The following is a 15,058-nucleotide window of genomic DNA, read 5'->3' as shown; positions in this document are numbered from 1 at the left end:
ATTTGTGACCCAGAACCCAGGAGAAACGAGAGTTTCTCCTTCAGCGCAACTGCTGTGAAGGCAGTCTGCATTTCAACGCAGGTCCCGTGAGGGCTACCTGCGCTGAATGTCAAGTCCTCAGTGTTGAGGTTGCGTTGAACCAGTTTGGCCTTGTGCAGCTGGGGTTCTCTGCTTTCTGTTGCCATGTTTTGATCTCTGTTTTTGCAGCCTTTAACCAGCATAGGTACCAGTCTGATAACTCCTTTTCTTTGCTTACATTCCGCCTCCTTTTGTACAAAAAGACTGTGAGTGTTTTTATGTGTTTGTGGCATCATTTACAGTTTTCCTTTGCATGAGTAAAATAGTCATCCTGTAGCCTTTGATTCAGATCTGATTGATTGTGATCTTAGAAGAGAGTTCATTGGCTGTTTGCAGATTGATTATACATTTACTTTTGCTTATTGGTTTGAATTTGTCTTTTTTGAAGTGTCAAAACAAGTCTTTATTTCGAAAATCGTTAAGTAGTGTAATCTCTTCTACCCTCTCTGATTTCGAAAAAGTGAACTTGTTTGTATTGATCATTTAAAAGCAAATTCAAAGTTGTACAAAAAGCTTTCTTTGTAGGCATCAATACTAAGAAAGCAGAAAACAAACACCTGCATTGTGCATTTGCATTTGATAAGTTTGCATGTTGGATTTAGGAAAAGTGCATTAGAGTGTGCTGATTGCTCTTTGAGAAAAGATGGTGTCTTTCTTTTCCCTTAGTAGCTAGGATTTTCAAAGTTGAAAAGATATAAAGCTTGCTTATCATCTTTAGACTGCATTTAGGAATTTGTATCATACATCTCGTGGTGAACCTTGAAAGGCAAACTTTAAAAATATCAACCTAAAATAAATTGAATGAACCTAACAACGCTTTGTAACATAACGCACAACATAGAGGTCTAGGCTAGAGACGTGTTCCGGCGTCGTTAAGCCTAGTGACTGTCGATCTCTTGGAAGGTGTGTGATTCCTCCTGAGAGACGATAGTGCTAGTACGGATTGTGCTCCCACGTACCGTCGCGTATATATTGGGAGACCCCTATAGGCATATATCCTTTATCCTTAGGAAGCCATGTCGGCCGCCCTACTGATCGCAATGCAGTGAACACAACATTCACGAAGATTGACCGCCCGTACCCTAAAAAGTATTCTGCGGTTTTGCGAAAAGTTTGGCACACCCTCTGCCTAGAACTCCAGAGCAGTTCCTTTTGGCCTTTTTCAGACTCTATAACAGAAAAAGTCCATCCGAGCATTTGTCACTTCGGGCTCGTTAAAACATCGAAGGAGACTAGAGTCATCTTTAGCTTTTTCTCGACTCTTTAAAACTGAAAAAGCAAGTTGTGTCTAAAGCGTCGTTAAAATTTATTTTAAACGGAACAATCACCCTTTAATTCCTGCGTTGATATTTAGGTTGAAAGATGGAGCACACCAACCAAGGAATTCCCCTTGGTGGAAATCCTAGTCCCTTCTCCTCTTGGGGAGATGTTGGTGCGCCCCACATGGCCACATTGTCGCTTCCAGGACTGACAATTGGCCTGCCAGTCTGGCTCTTTTCAACCAATGTCGTTCAGAACGTCACCATTCCTGAACAGTCGAGTCAACAGTCAGACCAGACCAGAGTCGCCCACCAGCCTTCTACTTCATCTTCCTCTCCTCCTTCCTCTTCGCTTGACGGAACTGGTAAAACCAAAAACCAGGCTCCTAAGGAGAAGAAGGAGAAGAAGAAGAAAGAAAAGAAGAAGAAGGAGCCAAAGGCGACTGGGGGCAAACGAGAGTCGTCTGACAAAAATCCACACACAGCACTGACCAGACCTAAATCGCCATGCGTCATATGCAAGGGAGACCATTTCCACAGAGATTGTCCTTGTATCCCTCGAATACTAAGGGACTGGTCTCCCCGTCTGCACAATTCGGTAGCATCAACCTCTGATAGCCATGTTGACTGCTCACCGTCAACTAGTGAAAGTGAAGCAGGACAGAGAGGGAAAGCTAAATTTCCCTGTAAACTGTGTGAAGGCGATCACGCCATCCACCGTTGTCCCTTCTTAGACGAGGCTAAAAGAGTTCTGGAAGATCGCCCGATTTTACGAGCGCAACTTCCTCCTGGATATCAAAAACTCCTGCCAAGTCCTTCACTAGTTGAGAACTCGGCTGGCCCGCCCAGATGGTCAGCCGAAGCACCTATCATTGAAGAGGAACCGTCTGGATCCATGCCTGACGAAAGTCAAAAGGTTGATACAGCAGTTGACCCGGTTTTGCCTTCAGAGGCTCTATCTTCGAATGATACCATCACAGAGGAGAATAAAGACGACACCGTCCAAATTCTCTTCATCAGCACTGACTCTGATGATCAAGGGGGCAATGCCTCCATTCCTTTATCGCAGGAAGGAAGTTCATCAGAGCGCTATCCGGCCGTATATTCGGTCCCACCACCAAGCAACCTGGTTGTGTCCTTTGACTGGAACCAACTAGGCAGACCCCGCTTGCCAGCTAGCATACCATTCAGAATTATTGTCCAAATATACAGGATGGTAATGGCCGGCACAGTTATTGATGAAGGGGCATCTGTGAGTATCCTTTCCTCTATTGCTTGGAAAGCGCTTGGTTCGCCTGCGCTTTTGCTTGAAATGAGAAATCTATCAGGCTTTGATAAAGGAACCAGTAGACCTTTAGGGATCCTCCCCAATGTGCCTATAACATTGAAAGGGAAGACCGTTCAAATGAACGTGATGGTCGTTCAAGGACCCTTGGATTATAACCTACTCCTTGGATGAGACTATATATATTGCATGGGAGCCATCGTCTCCTCACTCTTTAGAGTAATGTGTTTTCCGCATGAAGGAAGAGTGGTCAAGCTCGTGGACCAACTTTCGTTTCCCGGATCACGCATCGCAAATAGTCATATACCATCCCTAAATGGTCTATTCACGCAAGAAGTGTCTCAACCCACGGTCCGTCCTCCTGATGAGCGCGAGTAATCCGGGAGGATATGACTGGAACCCAGGGGGCATGCGTCCTGGTCTGCTTCGGCAGGAAAACTTTGGGTATAGGGTAGGTTTCCGCGGGAGAATATGACTAGTCTGTACCCCGCCCTTGCTGGAGAGGGGTTATTCTAGAATAAGATTCTTTTGTCAAAGTTATGTGAGTTAACAGACAGAGTCTCTCACCTTTGTCTATTTCGGTAGATATCGTCGAAGAAGTGTTTTGTTTGAAAGATTAACAAGACAATCTTTGGGTAACCTGAAAGAGGTAGGCCTTTCCTGGTAGAACAGATGTTTTACTTGCAAATTGAGGGGTAACCTTGAAATCGTACTTTATACCTGAGGGCATGCAAACCTTTTGGAGTGCAAGCAAGGGGCGGCTATTTATTTTTTAAATTTTTATGACCTCTAACCCTTTAAACTCGTAGGATTAGTTGTTTCCGAACTTGCATAAAGAAAGGATGAGGAGCAAAGCTTAGTGAGATGAAGCTCCATAAAAAATAGAATCTTGACGAGACACTCTTATCTTATGACTGGGTAATCGAGCAGTTTTGGCACAAAGTTCATGCTCATTAAAAAATAAACGCAAGATCCGAGCAGTTTTAGCACATAGTTCATGCTCGTTAAAAAATAAACATAAGATTGAGCAGTGTTGTGGCGCATTCAAGCTCATTAAAAAATGAACCTATTCCGGTAAATAACCATTGTGTATGTAACCTTATCTGCCATAAAAGCCTTGGTCGTGTTTGCACCGTCACCTCCACTTTTCATTTGGCCGATCATTCACCTCCATATGATTGTTTACCCATTTTGAGGAACAGCTGCGAAGAGTGATTTCACCTAGCCATCCTTGTGACACTGCCGTGATTGGAAAATTCCAACCTGTACCTGGAATCAGCTGCTATCCCTGTTTATCACTCGTTCCTCAAAAGACAAGTCTTCTTTAAGCTCTTTTCAACTGACTCGTAAAATATGAAAAGATTGCCGAGTTTTGGCCTTCCAGCTCGTTAAAGCGACCGGAAGAGCTATCCCTCCTCTAGATTTTAATCTTTTTGGACCTGAGGGATTATTGCACAAAAAGATCGAGCGCTTGTTTTGTTCGGCTCGTTAAAACTATCGAAAACTCATCCCTTATGTATTGTTTTATACTTTTTCGGACTTAAGGGATTAGATGACGAAAAAGGAATTTTGGAGTTGACTTTATGTATCTTTTCAGACTCTCTAAAAATGAAAAGGACCGAGTTATCCTTGTCGTTAGACTCGTTAAAATCATTAAATAGCGACAAACTTGTCTTTAGACGAGAACGAGTTTCACTATCGCTAGGCTCGTTAAAACATAGCGATGGGCTTGCCCGAAGGGCAGGTTATAGAACAAGCATATGTTATCCTCCTCAAGCTTGACAAAAATAAAGAGGTACTGGTCAGCAATGACTGGGGAAAAATTGGGAGAAACTAAAGAAAACTTTGATGGTAGCAAGTCGCTCTTGAACATGACACTTTTCCTCCGTACCACAATCGGGTTGGGTTGTTTCATTCACCGGTCACATCACCATGGTCTCGCCATACCATCCATATTTGGGGTAATGCTACCGATCCATCGCATCAGTGTCGCCATATGTTCAAGAGAAGTCGTTCAGAAAGAGTCAACTGTGTCCCATCCACTACCATACATTATCCTTCATCCATTCATGACCGCCACCATGAATCATATGTCACAGATCGTTTTCACCTCCATTAAAATCATTAGCTCCGTTCCGTGTCACTGATGTGGGATTCATTAAGGCCCTCCTTTGACGGATCGCTTCTTGTCGACATCAGCTCATTATCCAAGAAGTTGATCTAGGAACAACCCCTCCAGTACTTTGAAGCTTGCATGCCACAATGGCAAGTTTCTCACTTCCGGCGACAGGTATACATCAATGACCTTCGACCGAAAAATTTTGCGTGGTGTTCGACGCCAAGTCCTTTATTCACACCACGTGAATTGTACTGCAGTACCTTGAGGGTCATTATCATTATCGGTGATTCCTCTCGCGCTTGTTAACGGTTTACATCATTGACCGGTAATCAAGCGATGTCTTTCCATGTTCGACTCCAGAACAATTCTCACGTGGATCGACTTGTACTTAGAGTGAAGATCGAACGAGTTTGAAGACCCCGGATCTAGTTTCATCCATCCGGGCTGCGATATATATTCAGGAAAGATGAAGACATTGACATGTACATCATTGCAGCAGATAATCATCCTACTCAAAGGATGATAATTTCATCAATTATCAGTCTATCATCAGACGATTGTCTGTTCTATGTACAGAAAAATGTATTTATAAAGCTGAGCATGGGAATGCCCGCCTCAGCTAGATCATGAAAGCAGTATGAAAAATAATGTATTGTATTGTATTGTATTACAGGTCTCCTCCCAGCATTGGATGAACTTCGGATCCCCCTGATAAAGCATTTCACCCGATAAATAGCCTCATACTTTAGGGGGCAACTGTTATAGACATTTTTGTGCCTTACAGCATTGAGCATGAAATGTCCATAATCTAAGGGATCCAAAGTCCCTAAACATGTTGTTCCTACCCCTAGAGGAACAAGGCTAACAAACCACAGCAATTCACAGAAGTTCTCCACCTGAAACTGCTCAAAAACAAGTCAATTCAGGATCATGTCAACTGCTCCATTGACCATCTGTGCTGAATGTCAGTGGCTCCACTGTCTACCTGCGTTGAATGTCAACTCCAACACTAGCTACCTGCGCTGAGCGAGTTTGGACATGTGGCAGACTCATTCCTCAAGGTGTCAGAAGCCAGGAAGCTTCCAAAATGACACTTGCCTCAGGGAATTCGACTGGTGATGAGTAAGAGGTTCCAAATCTCCAAGTGGAAGCAAGAACCTCCAAGTGGACTCAAGAACTGAGAGAGGGAGAGGACACTAGTCAGATCTCAAGCTGACTCATCCTCTCTCCAAACATCTATATATGGATCTCTCCTCCATGAGATCTAGGGGCTGGAATTTTGTTATTGTAAAGAATTGCTGTTGGTTTGAGACTGGAACTATTGGGTGCTTAATGCTTTGAAGGGGCTGAAGATAGGAATTCCATTTGCTGGGAAGGAGATGCTAGATTGGAGCCCTCTGGGTTGTATCTCTTCCTGAACCTTGTTATTCATCAATAAAGATATCTTGGTCTCTCCTATATGCTGATGTTTTCTTGATGTATGATTGCATTAGTGTATTTGATTTGTTTCTAATCCTGAATCATTTATGAATATGTATATTTGCCTTTGTGTTGTGTTCTTCTCTTGTCGCAAGTAGTTGTTCTCTTGTGATCTCGCAGGAATCAAGTAGTTGTTCTCTTGGGCGAGTGAGGAGGCAAGTAGCTGTGAACACCCAAAGGGAAGAGGATCTGGATCGAGGGACAAACGGAAGACACCGGTAAGTCTATTGATCTCTCTTCTTTCACATTTCATAAAGGAAGAAACCAGTATAGCTGTACTCGTTTGTTGCTAAGGCACTGTCACACCTTAGGTGGATAGGATCGTCCTGCATAGGCATTTTTCCCCACAACAGATTGTAACCCCGATTGTCGACTTGAGCATTCGGTTTGGAGAGGCTCTTGTTCTCAATCTCAAGATTTCCAACCTTTTGTGATAAACTCCTAATGAGTTTTTCTAGTTCATCCATCTTTAGGTCTGGTGATTATCTATCTCGACCAGAGGAAGATGCATCTTCTTTCCCTCTTTTCTTCTTAGTAGGTTCTTGTTTTCCTCTTGACTTTCCTGCTGAGGCGAAATTTTCCTCCACCTCAAGTGCATCGATTTGGAGTTGGTCTAGAGTGAGAGACTTCCTTTCTCTCAGGGTAAAACCAACGTCGAACTCAAAGGCTCCCAAGAAAACCACATGAGTTGTAGCTGGAGGAGGCTTTATGTCAGTTGGCAGGTTATTGTACTACTTATCAAATCTTTTGATAAATTCTGACGTATCCTCCTTTGGTATTTTTCTTATGGCATTAAACTCAGTGAGGAGGTAATCATGGTTCCTCTTTTCTCCCCATTTCTATTTGAAAGCATTTTTCGTATCCTCCCAGGTAGTGATGGAAGCATTTGGTAGGCCTTTGAACCACTTTCTGGCTTCTCCATCAAGACTTTTTACAAAAAGTCTCATGACCACATCCAACTGTTCCACATTCAGGTTCTCAGCAAAGGCACAGAAGGTTTATATGTGTCTCTGTATTGCGTTTTCATCTTCCACATTGAATATAGGTAGAAGCTTAAGGTAATCTTAGGGCACGACACTAAAGGTATGAGGTAGATAAAGAGGTTCATACTTATTTAGAAAAAAGCTTGGAAGATCCATATGGATTAGTCGAGGGGGATTAAAATTTTCTTGAGGAACTGGGGTCAAGACCATAGTGTTTGGAGGGGAAAGAGGGTATGTCAGGGCCTTCAAAGTAAGTCCTAAATAATGAGAAACAATAGGCTTAGAACTACATGAGGGAACTTCAAAGGTTGGTGAGATTGTAGCACAGTCAGGGAGAGTTTTCTATTTCCATATTTTCTTGAAAATTAATTTTCCAAGGTCATATACAAATGGGGCTTTATGCTGGGATGTATCTGAGTGACTATGAGGCCTTTTAAAAGCTAAGGTTATGAATGATAATGAGGGAGGTGTGGAGATGCCAAGGTGATATGAATTCAATCAAAACAGGCTTCGCTCACCTACATGAAGGGTGCTCAATTTGTCGTATCCCGGGGGAAAAATACTTCAATAAGCTCCCTAGCAATGACGCTAAAAGATGTTGTAGCTGCTAGAGATAGCCTTGGATTTCTTACAATACCAATGCCTATGCACATCTAGATTTGTGTGTCTCAAATGATTTACAGGAAACTGGAGACATCACTTATGTGCTATAGATACATATATTTATAGGAAATGGGTTGGTTCATTTATCCAAAGAAATAAGACATGGATTTCTGGTACTTCTTCACAGGTTCAGATCTCAGAAATATGCATAAAAATAATGGAGGTTGAGTATTTCAAGGGCTTACAACTTAATAAGATTTTGCAGGGCAGATGAGAGAGGACAAAGAGAAGGAGCAACCCATCACATAGAGCATAAGGCTTCAAGACTTCTACACTTAACACATAGAGCTTGAGGCATTAAGGATTTCTATACTTATTTGAGTTACAAGCATAAATAATGGATGAAGGAGGAGCTGAATGCTATGATTCATGTGTTGCATATTTAAAGATATGATTTCAATAGTCCACACAGGTATATGCATCAACAGTATTGAGACAAGTGAATTTGTGATATAATTACAAGAATTTTCATTCACGTATCAATACAAATAAATCTATGAGGAAGCTTGAAATATTTCTAGCAGTTATAATTGCATGAATACAGAGAAGAAATATGAACACAAAATGGGTTTTAACAGAGGGAACACATACTATAATTCTTGAAGTGGGAATCACCACCACTCCCTTGATATTCTGAAAAATTTGTGTTACAAAGAGATACCGTCTAAAAATGACATGTAGTCTTTTCTATAGAATTTCTGAACCTTTTCTAAGTCTTGTTTTCCCCTATTTATCTAGAGAGGGGAGCAAGAACATTCATTACAACAAAATATCTCTAGTCTAGACTCAGCTGTCGGGTCGACTAGCTGTCTCAGTCATAAATGGCTCTATGGCCCAAAATATTACAGAATTAAATGCCTTAGGAAAGGAGGCACGTTACAGTACAACAAATAAATAACCATAAGATGCAAAATATACAAAGATCTCCTTGCCCATCTTGTGATCATCTCTGTTGTAGGAGTTGTTCTACTTAAGGCATGGCTTCCTGCACTGCTTCACCAACCTCTGTCTTTTATGCCTTTATTTCCTTCGATGCTGGCTCCCGGACCCGTGTCACAGTGGGCTTCTTCTAGATCAGCCCATCTCGTGCTTTGAATGCACCACCTGTTCTTCTTAAAACCATAGTTGTCAACCCATCACGCCCTTTAAACCTTTGTCCTGCACTATCGGTGCCTTGATGTAGTGTAACAACGAAGTCTCTTAGCCACGGGCTTTTTACCTCTAAAATAGGCGAAACAAGAACTTTTTGATTTCCCCCTTAGCCCCCCTTTATTATAGCCCCTTGTGTGACTTTCCTCATATGACTAGGGGTCGGAACCAAGGGCTTATCCCTTTGGGTGCTAAGGTTATCAACAGTTGTGCGGGGGCCTTTTCCTTTTATAACTTGAATCGCACTTAGTGACGCCCTTTTACCGCATCGGTTGAAATCCAGACATGCAATTTTTATCAAATAGAACCTATGAAACATTGCATATAGGGGCCTTTTTCTTTGTTACTCGGAATCCCACATCTCGGTGCTTAATGCACTTTTCCTTAAGTTTCTCCCCTAGGCAGCTACGATCGTCGATATGCAGGATGATGTCATCATTGTTAGGTGTCACATGGAAATGCGCCTATAGGACCCCTGAAAATGTCGAAACTTCTTGACATGTGTCCTTCGTACTGCCACATCATTGATGACGTCAGCTACCAAGTCATACATACGGGCCAATGGGATTGTGCCATGTGGCCCCTTGGAGGAGAGAGAAAGGGGGCCGCTTGCCTTGGTTTTTCTTTGAATTCCTTTGTTAAATGAAATCGGCCCTCCCCAGTGATTTAACACTACATCGACAATTTCCCCCCGCAATTTCTTAAGGATGGCCCATCAGGTATTGCGGGGGCCATAAGAGACTGCGGGATGTGGGGCTTTGATAAGGCCAATATGCAGGATTCACTGTGCCCAGGTCCCATGACCTCCGATAAATAGTACCACCACGTGGAGGAGAGAGAAAAGGCCCGCCCGTCCCTGTATTTGCGTGCATTTCCTTTGTTAAACTGAGTTAAAATCAATTAAACTAGTTCCAATTGTTGGAGGAACTAGTAGGAGGTCTGGTAGTGGGGTGCAACTTCAATGTTCAACCAGTTAAATGATCAATCAACCTTAATTAACTCATGCATGCATAAAATTTGAGTTACCAAGTTGAGGTTGGAGTTCAAGGGAAGTGTATTATCAGTTGTATAATTATCTAAGTTGTACAAGTGGTGCATGCAACCAGATAAGGGGCTTACAGGGATTGTGCAATTCTAATTGGGAATTTCCCTAATTAATAGGGGGCTAATTTCTTGAGGAATAGCGCAAGGAAATAGGGACTTGGGCAGACTTGGATTTGGTTAAGTATTGACTAGAGCTTGCCTAGGAATGTTAGGCCCATATACTACTAGTGTAACCCCTTATTGTTATTAGTACAACCCACTTATTATATTGATGTACCCATGTAGTGCCCATATTGTTACTATTGTGCCACATAGAAGCCCACTATTGTTATTATTGTGCCCTTACATTATTATTATTATGACGGCTCTGATTATGTTATGACCCCTTAGATTCCTATATATAGAAAGGAGGTCTTTTCATTTGTATCATCCAAGAATTGTTCATTTATGTAATGTAAAGGAGGTTTCCCCTCGAAGAGGCTGAATTCTAAGTTGTTGATCTCTCTTTTCTATCTTTTTGTGAGCTGGTTTCATAACATTTGGTATGAGAGCTTTGGATTCTAGGGTTTTTCTGCTCCAAACAGATCATCGTGGAATTTTCGCTATAAATTTTTTTCTGAGACGTTTCAGAAGCTAAAAAAGAAACCCATTTGAGAAGAAATTGCGCTGAATCTTGGGTCTAAATTTCAGAGCTTTTTGCGCTATATTTACAGAGATATGATCTGTGGAAGTTGGTCTTTTTGCAGACTCCTGAATTACATTCCAAACAGGTGACCTGGGGAAAATTATCATAACTTTCTCTCTGAGCATTGGATTGAAATTTCGTAAGAAGGTAAAAAAAGAGGACAGACTGTAGTTTCTTATATGTATATTTTTAGAGCCAAAGGTTGAAACAGTGACTCGTGGCACGTCGTACAAGTTCGCTCTACTGAACTAGTCTATAATCAAGTCACTGTGGGAGATTTTGCATAACTCTTCCTTGGAGAATCCAATTTGGGTTAGACTTGTGGCATTGGAAAGAGGACACAGAGGGCTAATGCAGGTCACAAATTCAGATCTAGATGATTGGAAAGTACAGAGATACATCAGAGGCAATATCGAGCTCCTACAAAGTGAAAAAAGGTGTGTAGATTTTCTTAAATTTTTGCTTAGGCTTGGTTTGAAAATTTATTTTGAAGGAATTCAAAGGGCATAGTAGAGCATTATTATTGGTAACTGATGCCCCGAGGAAAGAAAATGCAAACACTTAGTAAGGAACCTGAAAGCTCTAGCATGACTCATGAAGAAGAGGAAGAAATTCAACATCATATATCAAAATTACAAGACCAAGTGCAATAGCTGTCCCTTGCACAAAAAGGAACAGAATCTAAGATGGATGGTTTAAAGAAAGGCGTAGAAGCTAAGATGGATTGTTTAAAGAAAGGTGTAGAAGCTAAGATGAATGACCTGGAAGCTAAGATGGATGATTTGAAGATAGATTTGAAGACAGACATGGAAGAATTGAAGATAAATATGAATAAGTTGCTACAAGAAAGGGTCACTAATGGTGAAAGGTTAGTAAAGGAAACTCATGATGAGAACAAAAGAAATGTTAATCATGATTCCATAGACTCTAATGTTGGATCAAAGACCCACCATATTCCAAAAATCGATATGAGGAAGTTTGATGGAAAGGATCCCGCAACATGGATATTACAGATGGAGCAATTTTTCGATCTCAATATTGTGCAAAACACAGAAAAGGTACGTATTGCAACTTTATATTTGGAACCAAATCAGTTTGTATGGTATCAATGGCTTTGCTCTAGTAAAGAATTTATCACTTGGGCAATTTTTACGGAAGAATTGATAGCACATTATGAGGATACAAAAAGCAACACTTTTTTTAGCCAATTGATAAGTCTCAAACAAAAGGGTTCAATAATGGATCACATTGAGGAGTTCCAAAAATTGAACATAAGGGTAAAAGATATTCCAGAGGAGCATAGGATTGATGTGTTCATAGGGTCTTTAAAGGATAATATCCAACATGATGTTCGCCTTTGGGAACCTGATTCATTAGAGAAGGCATTCAGGTTAGCAAGAAAAATGGAAAGCAAAATTATGGCAACCAGGAAGCATACCACTCACAACTATAAAGATGGAAGTGTTGTTTCCGCTAGTCTTCCACAACCTATAAGGTTGACACCACAACAATTGGAAGAAAAAAGAGAAAAATGGCTTTGTTACAACTGTGATAGCAAATGCACTAAAGGTCATACGTGTGCTGAGAAGAAATTATTTTACATAGAATATGAAGAGGAGGAAGAAAAGGATCAAGAAACATCAAAAGAAGAGCATATACTCCAGGACCCCACCCCAAAAGAAAGAAGAAATGAATCAGACCATATCTTTTAAAGCATTGGCAAGAATTACCACTCCTCAAACTCTCAAGATAGAAGGACATATCAAGAATAAAAAGGTGCAAGAAGTGAAATATCACATTGAGAAAGAAGAAATGAATCCAACCATATCTTGTAATTCATTGGTCGAAATTACCACTCCTCAAACTATCAAGATAGAAGGACATATCAAGAAGAAAAATGTTCAAGAAGTGAAAGATCACATCAAGCATCAAGAAATGAATCTGACCATATCTTGTAAAGGATTGGAAGAAATTACCACTCCTCAAACTCTAGAGATAGAAGGACATATCAAGAAGAAAAAGGTTCAAGCAGAGAAAGATCACATCGAGCATCAACAACAAGTTCTCCAACTTTTAAAGGATAACGCCACTTCAGTGCAAAATCAAACGAAACAACAGGTAGATCAACATTGTAGTGAAAAATGTTTTGATGTAGGTGATTGGGTATTTTTACTGCTACATCTCAAGCAAGCTATTTATGAGAAGGAAATGTTGGCAATACTACATGCACTTAAAAAATGGCGACCTTACCGAATGGGAAGACTCTTCAAGGATGATGATGTGGAAGCATTTTTTTGTGCTATTTCTATTATCCAACCAGATTGGATAAACAAAGCAAGGGATGAATGGAAGAAGGGTGAAGAAGTATGGCCACTTATTCAAAAGTTGCAAAAGATCCCAATTCAAACAATATTGCCAGAAATTGAAGAGGAAGGAAAAATCATATTGGAACCTGGAGCAGTCACAGAAATAAGAACCCGACAGCTACGAAATCGATCAACGTCAGAGTATCTCATCAAGTGGAATAACTTACCCGCTGAAGATTCCAAATGGGAGGACAAGAATTTTATACAGAAGCATCAAGAACTACTCAAGCGTTGAGGACAACACTTTTTGAAGGAGAGGGGCATGTTAGGCCCCTATACTACTAGTGTAACCCCTTATTGTTATTAGTACAACCCACTTATTATATTGATGTACCCATGTAGTGCCCATATTGTTACTATTGTGCCACATAGAAGCCCACTATTGTTATTATTGTGCCCTTACATTATTATTGTTATGACGGCTTTGATTATGTTATGACCCCTTAGACTCCTATATATAGAAAGGAGGTCTTTTCATTTGTATCATCCAAGAATTGTTCATTTATGTAATGTAAAGGAGGTTGTCCCCTCGAAGAGGTTGAATTCTAAGGTGTTGATCTCTCTTTTCTATCTTTTTGTGAGCTGGTTTCATAACAAGGAAGCAGTGAGATAGATTATATTAGTGCAGAGGTTGCTCGGGCTTGATAAAGAATTTTATTTCTTCTCTATTTTCTGACTAATGCAATACACGTAGGAAGGGGTTTCGAGCAGTTTCTTTCCCCTTAGATAAATATCTGAGCATATGTGATTGAATCTTGTCTCATGTTTATGTTGTGATTTCTAGATCATTTAATTGTTTCTGTTGATGAGTAGAGTATATTGAAGTGTTTTCTTTTAGCAAATTACATAAGAAGTTTGAACCTACAAGGAATTTCTACATGGTTTCAGAGCAATAATCACAATAGAAGAGAAGAATTTGATTTTGTCTTCAAAGGTGAATCAATTTTGCAGTATCATTCTTCAGAGCCAACAGGATGTCGTTCTATGGATTGAGAATCGAGTATTCCCTTGAGGGTAGCTCGAATTATGTTTTTTGGAAGGACGAGGTGGAGGAAATGTTGGAAGATAACGAGTTGAAGGAATTCATAGAAAATGATATTCCTAAGCCTCCAACAACTGATGCTCAAGATCTAGCAGAGCGGAAGAAATGTGTGCAAAGGAGAGGAGGATCATACTAGGAGTTTGATATCATATTATCTTGAATCTCCATGGGAAGGATACCCCATATGCAATCCGATAAGCCTTGATAGACTTGTTTCAGACAACATTGACCATAGGAAGTTGGAAATGAAGGACAAGCTTCAAAATATCAAGATGGAGAAGGGCGACAAAATACCACAGTCCCTGAGCAGGTTCACCCAATTGTGGGATGAACTTGGGAGTGTTGGTATTACGGTCGTAGAAGATGATCTAGTAAGCCTAGTGCTTATAGGATTTCCCAAGAGCTGGCAAAACTACTAGGATTCGGTAAATGGGAGGGAGAAGCTATCAAAATGGGAGTGAATGTGGCCCGACTTGGTGCAAGAAGAGTTCAAGCAGAACACCAGAGATGGGACCTCGTTACACAAAAAATTTTCACTGTCCCTGTACTCCCTGTCTACGATCCTGGAGGACCTCTACAGTGTACCCGACATGCTTTACTATCATGAAGAAACTCCCATTGTGTCCCTCTTCATGAGCATAACAACCCCCTTTTGCGTCATTTCCCAAAAACTTATGTTTATCCCAGTTTAAAAGACCGACACTAATGACTCGTGTCCTCCTCGCGTCAATATGCAGGGATTACAACTGTCCCTAGCGACGATCGGATCAACTGAGCCCTTTCTCAGTCGCGTCGATCCTCTTTTGGAAAGTTTTTTAAATATGGAGCTTAAGCTTCCAACTCCAGAAGCTTCATAACGAAAGTTTGGTAAATGGTTAGGCCGGATGGAGTTGAGGAGGTCAGTTT

Source organism: Pinus tabuliformis, chromosome 3_2, assembly GCF_031772625.1.
Source record: "Pinus tabuliformis cultivar Carrire ecotype Pingquan chromosome 3_2, CPIR1, whole genome shotgun sequence".
Taxonomy (NCBI): domain Eukaryota; kingdom Viridiplantae; phylum Streptophyta; class Pinopsida; order Pinales; family Pinaceae; genus Pinus; species Pinus tabuliformis.
The sequence above is the reverse complement of the archived record's forward strand: the minus strand, read 5'-3'. Positions refer to the sequence as shown.